Below are 14,059 nucleotides of genomic sequence, written 5' to 3'. Positions count from 1 at the left end.
CCTCCTCCGCTCTCCCCCTTACCTCTGTGCTAGCCTCACTGGTGCGCGTTAGCCGCAGCTCCACCGGATTTGCACCTGTGATGGCCACTGCAGCCGCTCGTGCGCAGTGCTTGCATGCATGCATGCGTAGCCGTAGATTCCCTCTGCATCGTAGCCATAGCATAGCGAGTAGAGCCCCGCGTAGTCGTCATGCGTGTGCGTGTGATTGCATCGGTGAGGTTCGTCACTGGCGCCTCTCTGTTAAACACAAAAGGTGCCCCCTTTTTACTTATCGACTAGGGTGGATCCCCTCTGTGAGAAGATCCACCACCCCTAGCCCGACTGGTTGTGCGCAGTGCGAGTGACCTCTCGGTCACGAGATCGAATCCCGCGCCCCTTTTAATTCTTTTATTTTTCCTATGTGGTATTAGCTAGTGTGCCGTGTTTATGCTAGATTCTTCCTCTGTTATAGCAGATGTTCATGCGTAGCCTAGTGGTAGGTTTGTGCTGTTGTGAGCAAGGGAGGTTGTGGGTTCGACCCCCTCTCCCCCTTTTTGTTTTGTAGTGATTTTACCTTTTGTTGTGCTAAGGGAGCAGAGAGATATCTCTGTTAACTCCCTTGTATAGTGAGCTGAGCCGAGCTAGCCCAGTGGTGGGTTGTTGTGGTGTGGGTAGTGAGGTGTTGGGTTCGAGTCCCCCCTTTGTTCCTTTTATTTTCCCTGTAATTTTGTTGTTGATGTAGGTGTGCCACTGACAGTGGGCCACAGGGCCCAGATGTCATGCACTAGGGGGCCCTGGTGACTATGACCAGCGGGAACCCCTGTCATATTAATGTGTGTTGTTTTTGTTTTATTTGTGTGGGTATGCCAAATCTGTCAATGATTTGACATATAAGTGATCTAGGATTTAGAGTAGATTTTCTTTTTTGTTTTGTGGTAGTTTTATGCATGCAAGTATAGTAGTGTGATGTATGGATTTGGAGTAGAAAATCCCAAGGAATCCAATGGTGGCATTAGATTTTAGAGAAAAATTCATCGGAGGTCGTCATACTTGTCTTGGTGGTCACTTTAGTCATTGTAGTTGCAAATACCCAAAATACAGTCCTCATACTTGTCCTAGAGATTCACACACGGTCCATTATACAATTTTTTGTACGTATATGCTTAGTTGGCGTTTGACTGGCATCGTCACCTGGCGTTTAACCGACAAGTCAGCTCACGGTCTCGCTTGACCTCTATACGCTGATAAGCCAGGGGTTTTTCGCAATATTACGAGGCATTAAAAGATATATCAGGGCACTCGGATCGCCACCGATGGGAGGCTGCTCCGCTCACGATATGCACCACCATGACGAGCATCGTTCCCAGGTAGTTCCTGAGCGATCAGGCCATGCAGAACAGCGCCGCCGAAGAACTGCGCATGCTCTCTGGCGACTGGTCGTACAAGAACTCCATGTACGCTACCGTGTATAGCACGTCGCTCACCCCGTGGAGCGCTGACTACGGCACCAGCCAGGACACGCTGATCGGGATGGTGGCGCCGGGGCTGTCCAGGAGCCCGTGCTCCATCGTGGCCCTGTGCCGCTTGCCCTCGACTATCTCCCTTGCAAGGACGCCAAGGACGGAGACCATCAGCCCAACGCCCATGCGCTGGAAGTAGGAGATCCCCGACTGTCGGCCGATGTAGCGGCACACGAGTGGGATGAAGACACAACCATAGAGGGAGAGGCTGACGAGCATGGTGAGTGTGGTGAAGATGATCATGCTGGCTGGCGGGATCTCAAACCGCGGTGAGAGGCGGCGTTTCATGGTGCGCGGCTGCTAGATGGCAAAGGTGAAGTTGTGCGAGGCTGCGGTGATGAGCGTGATGCTGGCCGCCAATAGGGGCAGCTTGTGCACGATGGACTTGAGCTCCTCCACCCGGTGCACAGTCCCTAGCCGCCAAAGTTAAGGCTCGGCGCCGGAGTCAATGGCACCGGTCGTTGTCACTATAGCTACTCGATCCAAGAACCTTCACGTGGGGACAAAGCAATGAGAGCTTATGCGTTAGTAATTCACAAGTAGGATTTCCAATAAACAAACGAACCACATGAGGAAAAAGACACAATGATGCACATGGAAGATGGTACCAAGTGTACTACTACCTCTTGAGCTTGCATTGGTTTTTCCCTTGAAGAGGAAAGGGGGATGCAGCACATTAGCAGTAAGTATTTTCACTCAGTTTTGAGAACCAAGGTATCAATCCAGTAGGAGAATCGAGCCAAGTGTCTAGAGTACCTGCGCAAACACAAACGAGCTTGCACCCAACGCTATAAAGGGGTTGTCAATCCCTTCAAGATTGATTGCAAAGTGAGATCTGAAGGTGGAAAGTGCAACGAAGTAAAAGTGTAAGGCTGAAAATATGATGCGAAGTAGACCCGGGGGCCATAGTGTTCACTAGAGGCTTCTCTGAAGATAGCAAATATTACGGTGGGTGAACGAATTACTGTCGAGCAATTGATAGAACCGCGCAAATTCATGACGATATCTAAGGAAATGATCATACATATAGGCATCACGTCCGAGACAAGTAGACCGATACTGTCTACATCCACTACTATTACTCCACACATCGACCGCTATCCAGCATGCATCTAGTGTATTGAGTTCATGACGAACAGAGTAACGCCTTAAGCAAGATGACATGATGTAGAGGGATAAATTCATGCAATAGATATAAACCCCATCTTTTTACCCTTGATGGCAACAACACGATGCGTGCCTCGCTACCCCTTCTATCACGGGGTGAGGTCACCGCACGGTATGAACCCAAAACCAAGCACTTCTCCCATCGCAAGAATCATAGATCAAGTTGGCCAAACAAAACCCACAACTCGAAGAGAATTAGAAGGATATGAAATCATGCATATAAGAGATCAGAAGAAACTCAAATAAGATTCATAGATAATCTGATCATAAATCCACAATTCATCGGATCTCGACAAACACACCACAAAAGAAGATTACATTGGATAGATCTCCATGAAGATCATGGAGAACTTTGTATTGAAGATCCAAGAGAGAGAAGAAGCCATCTAGCTACTAGCTATGGACCCGAAGGTCTATGGTGAACTACTCACGCATTATCGGAGAGGCAATGGTCTTGATGAAGAAGCCCTCCGTATCCGAATCCCCCTCTAACAGGGCACCGGAACGTGCCCTAGATGGGATATTGCGGAGACAGAAGCTTGCGGCGGTGGAAAAGTATTTTCGTGGATCTCTCTCGTGGTTTTGGATTTTTCAGGGATTTATAGGCAGAAGAAATAGGGCAGACGAGCTGCAGGGGCCCACAAGCCTTCTAGGCGCAGGCCCCCCTGGTTGCGCCTAGGGGGCTTGTTGCCTCCCCTAGTGGCCTCTGCCTTGGTTCTCACGCCTCCTGCGTATCTTCTGTTCTGGAAAAAATCTTTTCGGAAGTTTTATTCCGTTTGGACTCCGTTTAATATTTTCCTATGAAAAGGGTCAAAAACACGGAAAAAACAGTAACTGGCACTTGGCACTGAGTTAATAAGTTAGTCCCAAAAAAGATATAAAAGGCATACAAAACATACAAAGTTTGACATGATAATAGCATGGAACCATCAAAAATTATAGATACGTTGGAGACGTATCATGTACCAACTCGAGGTTACTTGCCTAAGCTGGTTGGTGTGGAGTAGCCTCCCGTCGGCAGCGATGGGAGCGTCCAGCTCCTTGTTTGGTACAACATGCTGGCGTCTTACCACACATCCTCCTTACTCTTCTTGGTCGCCAGGTCCACGACCTGAACCGGCCTCACGAAGGGGCTACCTCCGGGCTTGACTCTGACGTAGAGAGGGTAGCCGACCACGAACGACAGCACGGAGACAAACATGGCGATGGCGGGGATGCCTAACCCCCAACCCCACCCGACGTTCTCCTAGATGTACACCACCACCGTTAGCGCCAGCAGCACAGCAAGCCCCATGGTGATGAAGCAGAAGTTGAAGAAGCTCCACTTCTGCTTGCCGCTAGGCCGCCTCCCTCCCATACTAAACTGATCTGCGCCGAACGCCACCACACATAAATGGATGCCGTTGGACCCAAGAGCGGTGAAGAGTAGCGACTGGCACGCAGTCGTCGATGGCGCGACTGTGCATGCCATAGGGTAGAGGGCAGTGGTGAGCACGGACACGACAAGGCCGAGCATGCCGAGCTGGTACAGCATGCTAACGGCGGCAATGGTCCAAAAGCGACCGACGTAGGAGTCGACAATGATGGAGCCAAAGATCGTGGTGAAGGCGGCCATGCCCCTGAAGTGCGATGATATTTCTTTTAATGAATGGTAATTTTGCAAAACCCCCCAGATTATCAGCGTATAGCGGTCAAGCAAGATTCTGAGCTGACTTGTTGGTCAAACGCCACGTGGCGAGGCTAGTCAAACGCCAACTAAGAAAATACATACACAAATCGTATAATAGATCGTATGTGACCCCCTAGAACAAGCATGAGGACTGTATTTTGGGTATTCACAACTACAATGACTAAAGTGACCACCAAGACAAGTATGAGGAGCTCCAGTGAATATATATCTAGATTTTACTTTTGAGCAATTTTTTAGAAGTGCCATTTTGTGATGAGGTGACACTTTGTCATTTTTGTAGGATTATTTCTGTGCATGCTTTGAAGTTTGTGCCACACATGCATCATATTGTTTCTTGCATTATCGCTTGCTGGTGTTTATTGGATGCTTGTTTATTTTGGGTAGCAATGGGTGCTGGGAACGAGTTCGAGGATTCCGTTGAGTACGTTGAGGAATATCAAGAGCAGTTCCAGTGTGAATATTTCACAGGCAAGATGATCGTGACCTTGAAACTGTTTCTAGCTTTGTTATGCCTAGTTGAAACATTTCCATCATTATTCACCGCTGCCTACCACCTAATAATTAAGCCTCCAAACATTGCAATGAAACCTCTAACGCCTCACCTCCTAGCATATATTGTTTGGCTAAGTTAGTGCTTGCTCAACCACTTGATAGAATTGCTAGTTGTAGGTGCAAGCTCGTCCATGTGATAACATGGGAAATTTGATTATCATCTTATATTCAATGCTATTTAATTAGTGCACCTATATACTTGGTAAAAGGCGGAAGGCCTGGCCTTTTTCTAGGTGGTTTGTTCTGCTTTTGCCGCCTTAGTTTCGGCTACCGGTGTTTTATTTCATAACCGAGCGCTCCTAACATGTTCGGGGTTGTTATGGGGACCCCCTTGGTAAATCGTTTATTGTTAATGTTTGTGTGGCAAGACCCAACTTTGGTGTTAAATTTGCTAATAACTTAATAATAAAAGCATAGGGAATAGCTATCCCGAGGAAACTAATCAACCCCCCGGGCCAGTGCTCCTCATGAGTGTTGGTCCAAACTAGAGTCGTGTGCGGGGCCAACCCGGGGTAACTCGGGAGATCTCTATCAGGCCACTGTACGTTGCACTCATCCGGTCGTGTCCTGAGAACGAGATACGCGGCTGCTATCGGGTTCGCCAACACGTCGGGTGATCTTGCTGGACTTGTCTTACCTTCACGATGTATCTTGTGCATTGGGATTTGGGTGAGACTTTTGGTCTTCTCAGAGTTGAGGTTTTCACTAAGGAATCCGATGAGGTCGCGAGTTTCATGATCGATGATTTCCATGCGGCCTATTATAATTTGTGATGGATTAGTTGGAGCACCCCTACACGGTTAAATCTTTGGGGAAGCCGTGCCCGCGGTTATGTGGCAAACATGGAAACTTTGTTAACATCCGGTTTTAGATAACTAGAAGTAACTTAATTAAAACCTGCCAATTGTGTGCGTAACCATGACTGTTTCCTTCAGAGCTCCTTCTCTGATCAAGAACACAATGGGGTTATGAATGACGTAAGTAGGTGTTTAGGATCACTTAGTGATTATGCTTAGTCACGACCGTCATGCACATACGACTATACCTTAGTTCTTGTTCAACGTAAGTTTGCCATCATAAATGCTTAGTGCTGCTACAAACTCAAATACATACCCCATCCTTATCCAATAACTTAGTTAGATTCGTTACAAAGGTCATGAGATTGCTGAGTCCTTATGGCTTAAAGATTACTACAACCATCCATAGGTACAGGTACCGCAGATGGAGATGTTTTCGAGGATACCCAACTAAAGTGGAAGTTTAACGAGGACAATGGCGAGCTGTACGTGACGTACCCCGATAACTAGAGGTCCTTGGTCGTGATCGTGGGCGTAGTGAGGTGGGAACATTACTTTTGTCATTTATTTTGTCCGTGCCTTCAGAATGATTAGAATAAATGTTGTGTGGATCTTGTAACTTAACTTGTGGCGAGTGTAAGCCAAATCTTATTACTCATCCCTCTTGTATGTATTCCAATGTTAACGTTCTTGCGAAACGCTTAGATGTGCCCCTTTCCCATTTTGAGGCCTCTCCCCCAAATAAGGAAAGAGCCGCATCTTGGGCGTTACAGAGATGGACTTCGCTGAACCAGTGGCTGCCTCAAGCTTGAGAGCCTGCATAATCCGAATCTGACTACGCCTAGCAAGCCTCTCATTGACATGGGCTTCATAGAGCTTCTGTTGAACATGAGCTTGGAGGTATAAGGTCTTCTTTAACTTATATAAGAACTTGGAGACCCAAGATGGCTTGGCAGCCGCAGGAAGCTCAAAGTCACTATCACTGGAAGTAGCAAAAACATCCCGAGGTGCATCCTCGGGGAAGTGAGGAGAAACATGCTTCTTCTTCTGGAGTTGCTTGACCTCATGCTCGGTCAGATTCTCAAGAGAAGAGAGAGGCTCACCAGGCCTATGAACTTCCCACACTAGGTTGAGGAAGCACATAATGAACGGAGCATACTTGGGGACCAACTTCTAGAAGACCGTGGAGTAGAGATCCTCCCACAACCATTTGGAAGCATAAAATGTAGCCCCGATGCCAGCCTCTCTCTGCATGTCAACAAGCAGATCAACAAAGTAACCATGAATCTCGTCTTGATTGATCACCTTGGGCAGGAGAACAATCCGAAAAACACAGTGGGGAGCCTGACTTACGAGTCGAGATCACCGAATGATCGTATATAGTGATCCCAAAGGTCAATGCTCATTGAACACACATATACTAAATAACAAGAGTCTTACATCCATGATTAACGCCTGATACAAATATGAACCATTATGGTCATGTCTTACATAGATAGGGCCATGAAGGCCAATCACACCAATTCAAGTACTAGCAAAGATCTTGGTAGTAAACATGAACCCATGCCATCAGCCTAACCAACATGCATTCTGACTCGGAATCATCCTAGTTCGCGTGTCCTTCTTCGATGACGAATTATTCTCCATATTCTGGTTCCTCCATGTCTGGTCAATGAAATAACCAGTGGCAAGCCAATAAGTACTTTGAATGTACTCGCAAATAGCCCATGATGTGGGTTATACAATTGAGTGTAATATGAAGAATAATGCAGCCTTTACGAAAAGCAGGTTTTATTAATGCATAAACATGATCAAGTATTTAGATGGTCATGCATCACTTGGTAAATAGTAATCGTAAGAATAGGTTACAGATATCAACATAAATAATCCGAGGACTGAACACCTCATGTTCATCCTCCATGTCAAGTCCCCAAACTTGACCAAGTAATCACTCTCTCATGTAACACCTTTATACACACGCACACTTGGTTTATGCGGAACAACTGGACGTAGTCTAAGCAGGATTACCCAACTGTCCTTGACCATGGACACGACTATTCGAATTGTTTGACACTATGTAGAGGTTGTATGATGTACCCACGAGATCCGGAAACTTCCGTGTGAGAACACGACTCGCAGTATATAACATACCCGAGGTACGTACCCGATCAATGCTTTTCCCTTGACGACACTAGACAAAGAGTCCACTCGATTGGTACCCAGCCCACATGATGTAAGTCTTACGAGCACCAAGTCTAGACCGTATCATCCATGCAGGGACCAACGATGTGCCCGGAACATGAAAAAATGGCATAGTTGTCCTACCTGGCACGGCCCCGTCATGAGAGTGACCATATCACTCCCACCACTAGTAATGCTGGCTCCTTGCTAGCACGACCAGAGTAATCAACACACCCCGTCCCATAAGGGGTATCGTGGTCGCACATGTTGGGTTGGGATGGTCAGCAAATCTTAAATCTAATCCCATTTCCGAAACCACTCACACAAAACCTTTCCGGTACACCACTTCTTTCTCAAGTGGCCATCCAGCTCAACACCATCACCCTCGGGCATTAGTGGCACCCGACGGGGTTTTCGTAAAACTTTTGTAATCACCTTAGTGTTACCATCACCATGCATATGCTCATCCTATGCGTAGCACTACTATCTACTTGTCAACTTTTATTAGTGTGACCTTCATAGATGGTAAGGTCATGCTCCTATGCACGTGCTCCAGAGGATCCATCGGTAACACCATACCGGGGTGTACCGATTAATCATGACTATGTGCATCGGAATAAATTAATCAACATGTCATGCATAAAACATTTTCTCAGACATGATCACAGCGCTGCTTGCCTTGATCAGCTAGGTATCTGGGGTCTTCGAGGTCTTCGGATACAAGTCCTTTGTCAAACGCGTGATCTATCATCGTAATAGAAATAATATTACTAAGGACCACAACCAAAAATAGAGTACAAACTCACATAAAAAATGTTACCCTATTCTGTAAAATCCTATTATTATTTATCGAAATATTTGTTTCTGGTTTTGGAATGAAAAAGTATTTTTAAAGTCTTTTTAACAAGGATTTAAAATACTTAAACTAGGTTTTAAAATAAACATATGCATAAATTTTTTTATAAAAATTCCACAAATAGCACTGTTAAATACTACACAATTTTACAAGAATTATGTTGGAAAAATATTTAAGTTTGGATAAATAATTAATCTTGTGAATTTATTTTAAAACCATAATTAAAATAAAAAGAAAAAGTCCAGCTCACTGGCCTGGCTCGACGCGTAGCTCGGTCGGCCCACCTGGACAACCAGCCAGCCAACCAGCCAACCAGCCAAGGCGCGCATGCGCCGCCAGGTTCAGACCTGACACGTGGGCCCGTGTGGCTAGCGACAAAGAGGAGAGAGGCCACCGATAGGTGGGGCCCACCTGTCGGGGTCTCTTCTTCCTCAAGACAAAGGAGAGGGACGGCTCATCGGTGGCAGCTCCGGGGTCCTCACGGCTAGGGGAGCACGGGAATGGACCCGTGGCACTTCCGCCTACCTAACGAGGGTCGAGGGGTTGACGGAGATGGCCTGCGTCGCCAAAGACGACGAAGCCGCGACGGAGACCTTTCGGGAAGGTGCTGGAAATGGTGCCCCGAGCGGAAAGAAAGACGGGGGAGTGGTGGAGAAGGCTCGGGAGATCTTTGTGATCACGGGGGAGGTGGAAGGAGCTTGGGAGCGTGCCTGTAGCCCAAGATCGATGGAGCCCCGATGCTGCGGCGCCTCGGTCGATCTCGAGTACTGGGGTTCTTTTAGCTCAAGGGGGTTCTAGGGGTGGTCGATTGGAGTGTCAATGGAGGTTCTGGTGGTGCGGAGGAGTGCATGGGAGCCTTTATATAGGCGGGCGTTGAGTCACCGAACGGTGACACACCGGTGGTTTTGCTGCGGTGGTAGGAGAGGGAGAGAGAGATCGAGCGCAAAAACATGGTATTGCGGACACGGTTTAGGACCACACGGTATCTTCAGGAGGAGCGGAGGCATCTCCTTGGCGCGTCGAGGTGGTGGGGGTCCTTCTGGCCTCTTCGGCCGCGCGCGGGCATGCATCGCCACGGGCAGAGGAGAGGGGGAGAAGAGGAGCCCGACGCTGCCCTGGATGCGGTCACCTGTGTGGTCAAAGAGGGGCAACGGGTGGAGGCAAGAACCGGCCAGAGCTGGTCCCCTCGGGCTCGGGTGCACCTTGTAGCGCGTCAAGAGCGCAGTTTTGGCATGCCACGACATGCTGGCAAGCTCTGGCATGTTTGGGAGATGGGGCAGATGCCCCTTGGATGCTAGGAACCGAGAAGAATCAAGCTGGCCAAGGGGAGATATTTAAAGTGGTTCCGCCAGCCTTGGTTCAGGAGCTAAAATGGAGATTTTGGCTCCCTCTCATTGGACTAGTGCTGGGCCTCTCATCTGAAGTTGAGGAGGGGCACACGCCATTTGTGACATGAGTTTGGAGTGAAGGGCATGAGTGTGGTAGTTGCTAGATGTTGTTTTACAAATCTGACAAAAGGTGTTTGATGCATGTTTGGGGAGGTTAACCTCCTCCAAATGCATTGAAAGTTAACATGATTTGGTTTTAGGCATAATTAGGAGGCTCTACCAAATTTGAGCTCCATTGGACAAGTTTGACAATGTAAACTTGAAAGTATCCACAAATGGGCGGATCTATATTCTTGTGAGAAGATGTGAGCAAATAAATCCTCGCAACTCCAAATCTTGGCATGATCTCCTTATTTGAGGTATGGAGCACTCCTGAAAAGTTTGAGACCCAATGGACAAACTTTGCAATGTAGACTTGCTCTAACTTGATTCGGGACAAAGAGGGCTTATGAATTATTTGGTGAATCAAATCTCCTTGGATGGAGGTGAAACTTGGCATGCTCAGCAAATATAGCATGTGGGACATGCTAGAATTTTCTAGAAATTTATTAACAATATTTCCTTTGGAAATATTTCAAAAGATCAAAACAAGAAAAATTGGTTTTCAAAGGTTTGCTCAAATATTTTGAACAGGACTAGGGGTTGAAACTCTTATGTATGAAAAATGTATGTCCTCTGAGTATTCCCAAGTTTTCTCAGATTTTTCTAGGGTAGGAAATTAACTTTCCCATCCAGAAATACCATTTCTGGCCTTAGAAAAGGACATATAAATAAAATAGGAAAATGACTTTAAAAATAATCATTTCATGGTTTCGAAGAGTTATATTAATATTAGAATCAAAATACAATCTTTGGGTGAAGGCACTCCCTTAAATTCAGGGACCTGCAACGCAAATCCCAAAGTAAGGTTTTGATTTATCAAAATAACTAAAAGGGATTTTTGTGGAAATATTATTTTGAAAACTGATTTTAAGAGATATACTCATAAGCACATATACAACAACGACAAACAAGGCACTCATGGCATTCACTTAAAAAGATTTAGTTTATACCAAATTTTGAAAGAAAGACAACACAAACAAAGTGAGGTGAAAACAGGGTGTGACGGACATGGTGCAGAATATCATAAATCGGCAGTTGGTCCTTAGAAGAGCCAGGAATCCCACGCCCGGGAATGTACAAGGGGGAAAGCTTAACCTTATCCATAGGATGAGGCCGATCATGAGGACGAATGTCACCCTTGCTAGTGAGACCGATATCATCATACCCAAGAGCATTGTAGAAGGCACGCCACGAGACCACGAAAATCTCATCACGACACATGAAGGTAAGGGTGTGAGCGTCATCAGTGCCAAAGTGAATAGTGGAATATAACTAGTGAATGAGCTACACATCAAAGGGACGGTTGAGAGTCATGAGCTTGAGCAAGTCAAGCTCATCACAAAGAGTATATGCTTCTCTAAAGTAGTGCATGTTGTTCTTCCAGTGCTCAATGTCCATAGTCCACTTCTTGGAAAACTTGTTCTTGTGATGTTCATAGAACTCATGCACAATTAGCATCTGAAGTGCATTTCGGAACTGGGGGGTGGTCCAGGTGGGAGCAACGGGTACCTCATAAGGATTCTGAAAATGAACCTTCTCCACTCAGCTTGCTTCCATGAATGCACATGCTTGGCAGATTTCTTCTTGGCGGCCAAGGCTTTTGCACGGCGAGAGGGATTGGTAGGGATCACAACTTCCTCGTGCTCAGAGTCATACACGATCCTACACCTACGAGCATGTTGTTGGTGTTCTTATGTGGAGTAGAATGAGAACCATAGGCACCTGCAGACACACACCATAGAAGTACAGAGAAACAAACCCACAAAAGATGAGAGGATTGTACGCAAAAGAGGAATAGATCAAGTATGCAGAGAAGAACAAAGAAGTTGTGGCATAGGAACCAGGAAGGCCGGTTGTACCGGTCACCCGGGCCGTTGTACCGCACGAGCGGTTGTACCGCATATGCTAGTGGTTGTGTTGTTGCTTTGGGGAGGCCGGTGCATCCAGATCCGAGAGCTATGCCAATGATTCTAGGTTCTACACAACATAACTGATAAGAAGCATATATAGGACCTCCTCCTATCAATAGTTTGTCCGAAAATGCGGGATCCTAGCAATGCCCTACGAAAAAGCGGATCCGGAGAAGAGGATCCAAGAACAAGAAGGGGAGAGGGCATTACGAGTGTCCATTGGAGGAGGTCAGGGGAGGAAGGGCCTCCATGGAGTGAATCCGATGTGAGGCACTGGATTGGGGGCACTGGAGGCACTCCGACGTGGTGTTGATGGCGGCAGGCAACTAGGGCACCGAGAGGAGGAGTTGGGCACGAAGGGGAAACCGAGTACCCCTTTGGCCCGACCCTCCTTTTATGCGCCGGTTGCCGTAGCCGGTTGTACCGCTCTGAATACCGGTTGTACCGACCCAGAACAACATGGGAGTTAGCGGTAGAACTTCAAACAAGGACCGGTTGTACCGCTTGGGAGAGACAACTAGGTATTAGTGGTAGTACCACCGTTATCACCTGTTGTGCCGCCCTGCCACATTCACCACCACAAGAGATTCAGTGCGTGCAATTCGACATGAGAGGGTTTTGAGGTGAGCAGAGCTTGGGACAGAAATCAGATAAAGGAGTATGGTGGAGTAGGCTGCAAGGTGAACGAGAAAGAAACACTGAAATGCAAACCTTGAAGGATACCCACACCTATGACTGAAGCAAGGACTAAAAAGATGCAACGTTAAGAAACACCAAAGGCAAGTACCTCACTAGGAGGGTGCGGTGGCTGAGGCTACCTATGTTTGAGTGGATTGGTATGGCACCGCGAAGATTTTAACCTTGGGCCCATGACCAAAACTCGTCTTTGAGACACAAATACCATAAAAAATGGTGAATGTGAAAGATTTGATTGTTTTATGCATAATAGGAGGAGGGATAGTTCATTGAGAGAACTACACTCCCCTAAATTCATGCCAACATCTAAGCATAATATAATTATGAGAGCGGTGGGATGTGTCTAATTTCAATGTACATTGCTCAAATCAATAATATTTATCTCATGCCTTAACTCGCAAAATCTTGCTTCGTTCAAAGGCTTCATGAATATATGTGCAAAGTTTAGATAGATGAGATCAATTTCCCCATGTTTGATATGCTCCCGGATGAAATGGTGGAGAACAATGATATGCTTCGTCTTGCAATGCTGAAGAGGGTTATTGGATATTGATATATCACTAATATTATCACAATAAAGAGGCACTTTGTCACAAGTGACACCGTAATCCTCTAAAGTTTGCCTCACCGAGAGCAAGTGAGCACAACAACTGGCAACAAGTACATATGCGACCTTGGTGGACGAGAGAGAAACACAATTTTGTTTCTTTGAAGACCAACTTACTAGAGAGCAACCAAGGAATTTGCCACCTCCAGAAGTTGACTTCCTATCCATAGGGTCACCCGCCCAATCCGAGTCTGAATATCCTATGAGATCAAATGAAGCACCTTTGGGATACCATAAGCCAAAGTTTGGGGTATGAGCCAAATATCGAAAGATTCGCTTGACTGCCACATAGTGGCTTTCCTTAGGTGCGGATTGAAATTATGCACAAATTCTCACACTCAACATAATATCTGGTCTAGATGCACAAAGGTAAAGCAGATAACCAATCGTAGAGCAATATACCTTTTGATACACACCTTTACCATTGGGATCGAGATCAAGGTGGTAGTTGAGAGGCATGGGAGTGTTAGCCTTGGCAGGTTTTAGATCATCCATCTTGAAACTTTTTTCAACATGTCTCGAGTATATTTTGCTTGATTGATGAAGGTTCCTTGACTTCGTTGCTTGACTTCGAATCCAAGGAAAAACTTCAACTCACCCATCATGGCCATCTC

General features: G+C 46.4%; 1 pseudogene; it reads right to left on the bottom strand.

Annotated features, from left to right (window-relative positions):
- Positions 1-1,247: 1,247 nt before the first annotated feature.
- Positions 1,248-10,004, bottom strand: LOC123441729 (annotated as a pseudogene).
- Between the last annotated feature and the right edge of the window lie 4,055 nt (positions 10,005-14,059).

Source organism: Hordeum vulgare, chromosome 3H (genome assembly GCF_904849725.1).
Source record: "Hordeum vulgare subsp. vulgare chromosome 3H, MorexV3_pseudomolecules_assembly, whole genome shotgun sequence".
Classification (NCBI taxonomy): domain Eukaryota; kingdom Viridiplantae; phylum Streptophyta; class Magnoliopsida; order Poales; family Poaceae; genus Hordeum; species Hordeum vulgare.
Note: the sequence above shows the minus strand (reverse complement) of the source record. Positions and strands in the feature narration are given on the sequence as shown.